Source organism: Helianthus annuus, chromosome 5 (genome assembly GCF_002127325.2).
Source record: "Helianthus annuus cultivar XRQ/B chromosome 5, HanXRQr2.0-SUNRISE, whole genome shotgun sequence".
In the NCBI taxonomy this organism is placed as follows: Eukaryota; Viridiplantae; Streptophyta; class Magnoliopsida; order Asterales; family Asteraceae; genus Helianthus; species Helianthus annuus.
In genome coordinates, this window is record NC_035437.2 from 57142829 (window position 1) to 57145907 (window position 3079).

A 3079-nucleotide genomic window follows, 5' to 3' on the forward strand; every position below is an offset into this window, starting at 1 on the left:
TTCCAGTAACTGGGATCTGGAAAACAATCACTGAAATTCCGACCACGGGCCGTGTTCGCTCAACACGGGGCCGTGGTGAACCTTTTGACCAACACTCTTTTCTGTTTTTATTGCAGGACTTGGAATCCGACGCTAACCTCACGTAGTGTATGAGCTCCAGTTCCAATAAAGACATAAAAGAACCACTAGAAGAACCCGAACGCTTTCTCAGAAAAAGGTTAAAAGCCAAAAACCAAGAGAAGGTTTCGGGTGATCCACCTCCAATGGCGGACCAACGTACCCTTATGGATTATCTACGACCCACCGTGGGTAATATAGGCGCCGCTATCAATGCTCCGAATGTCGAAGCCAATAACTTCGAACTTCGGCCGCATTTGATACAAATGCTACAAAACTCCGCAACCTTCCACGGGCTTGCGGACGAGGATCCCCATATACATATAACTAATTTCTTGGAAATATGTGATACCTTTCGGATCAATGGAGCATCAAACGACGCCATCCGCCTCCGTATGTTTCCCTTCTCACTAAAAGACCGAGCGAAAGCTTGGCTTAACGCCCTCCCAACTGGATCGGTAAACACCTGGGATGAACTAGCCCAAAAATTTCTATATAAGTATTTCCCTCCTGCTAAAACTCCTAAGTTAATGGCTGAAATTAATACATATTCACAAGAGGACGGGGAATCCTTATATGAAACTTAGGAAAGGTTCAAGGAGCTATTACGCAAGTGTCCTCATCACGGCCTCGCAATATGGCAACAAGTATCCACTTTCTATAATGGATTGTTGCCACACACTAGGCAGACACTTGATTCTAGCTCCGGGGGACTTTTAGGTAACCGACGCCCACACGAAATATATAATCAGATTGAGGAAATTGCTCAAACCAATTTTCAATGGCATACCCCCCGGGGAAATAAGTCTATCGCCCTGGGCGCCCATAAGGTCGACGAAAGCACTTCTTTACAAGCCCAAATCGAGGCCCTTTCTTCAAAAATAAAAAAATTAGAAATAACAAAAACAGTCTCGGTTATGGCTTGTGAAGGATATGGTGGGTCACATGAAAATTGGAGTTGCATGAAAGAAACGGACGATCAACAAGAAATGGTAAACTACATTGATAATAGACCTAGGCCGTCGGGTCCCCCAACGGGAACTTACAACCAAGGATGGCGAAACCACCCAAACCTTGGTTGGAGGGAACCCGGCAATTGTAGTAACCAACAAACCCAACGAACAAACTTTCAGCAACCAAGAAAAGAGTCACAAAATTTCACTCAACAACAAGGTGGACGAAAAAGGCTCGAAGATACTGTATCTCGCCTCGTCTCTGACACTGATAAGAAAAACTCGAAAAGATTTCTACAATTAGAATCTAATTTTAGGAATCAACAAGCTAGCATTCAAAACATAGAAAAACAATTAAATCAAATAGCTCAAAATTTTTCGGAGAGACCGCAAGGCGCATTACCTAGCAATACCGAAACAAACCCAAAGGCGCAAGTTCACCTCATCACACTACGAAACCGCACCGTAGGGCCTGCAGAAGTGCCACCGCCAACGGAAGAAGCAGTGCCGACACCTCTGCAGGAGAAGAACTCTCCTCCATCACCAGAGCCGACCAAGGCTCCTCGACTTCCGTACCCTGGTAGGTTAATTCGTCAAAAGACAAATGAGCAATTCGCAAAATTCGAAAGTCTGTTAAAACAATTGCACGTCAATATTCCTTTTATCGAAGTCCTAACCCAAATGCCCAAATACTCTAAATTCATGAGGGACTTCCTTACGCATAAGAAGAAAATTGAAAATTTGCAATTAGTCAATTTAGGCGAAGAATGCTCTGCCCTCGTGCTCAATAAACTTACCCAAAAGAAAATCGATCCCGGAAGCTTCACGATTCCGTCTCAATAGGGGAATCGCCCGTTCGCAATGCCTTAGCCGACCTAGGGGCTAGCATTAACCTCATGCCCTCATCAGTGTTCAAAAGACTCGGCTTGGGAACCACGAGCTCTACAAAAATGAGCATACAACTCGCTGATCGATCCGTCAAATTCCCACAAGGTGTTATCGAGAATGTCTTGGTAAAGGTAAGCATATTCGTTTATCCAGCTGACTTTGTCATACTCGATATGGAGGAAGACACCGAGGTCCCCCTTATACTAGGGAGACCCTTCCTTGCCACAGCCCAAGCAGTGGTAGATATGAATGACGGGACACTCACCTTGAGGTAATGGGATGATGAAGTGAAATTCGGAGTTGGGAAGAGAATAGAGGACGACGACCCGGTCAATTACATGAAGGTTATTGATTCGAGCTTGGATGCTGCTCTCCGACGGTGTAACATGGGACGCCAGGCATCCCACTCAGAAAATATATAACCTCGAATCGGGTTTAGCCAAGGACCCTTATAAACGTGGCGCACCACGGAGGCATTCCGCGGAACTATCCTTAGTTTAGTTTAATCTTTTAGTTTTATTTTGCAGAATAAAACACACTCATGGTGGTAATGGATGAAAAGGGGAACGAGAAAAATGGACCCATGCACAAAGAACAGAGCAACCCGACACAAATCTCCATCACAGAAGGCTCAACACGGGCCGTGCCCAACCAACACGACCCCGTGCTGAGCCACCTGCAGAAAAACACCCAGTTCAGGTAACTGGACACGGGCCGTGTTCAGCGGACACGCCCCCGTGTCCAGGCTTCTGTTTTAATTCTTTAATTTTTGTTACTGGCACCTGACCACGCGGTCGTGCCCGGTCACCACGAGGCCGTGTCCAGGATGCCAGTAACATAAATCTTTGCTTTTTAACCTACTTTTACACATTCTAATCAACCAAAAACCTTATTTTTGGACACATTGAGGACAATGTGTAATTTAAGTGTGGGGGGGATGCTAAAACCTTGAATTTTGCAAATCCTAAATACAAGCCTTACATAAAACTCTATTGGAACCGCTAAACACCCCAAATTTTTTTCAAAAACTTTTTCATTTTTTTTATCATTTACTTGTCTTAAGTTTAACTTGGGAATAACAAGTTCTAAAAAGGTTATATTTTTACAAATTTACAACCGAT

General features: G+C 44.3%; 1 non-coding gene across 1 annotated transcript; it reads right to left on the reverse strand.

Moving 5' to 3' along the window:
* Positions 1-641: 641 nt before the first annotated feature.
* Positions 642-748, reverse strand: LOC118492796. Its single transcript, XR_004894798.1, has one exon. It is a non-coding gene; the product is annotated as a small nucleolar RNA R71 (small nucleolar RNA).
* Positions 749-3079: the final 2331 nt, after the last annotated feature.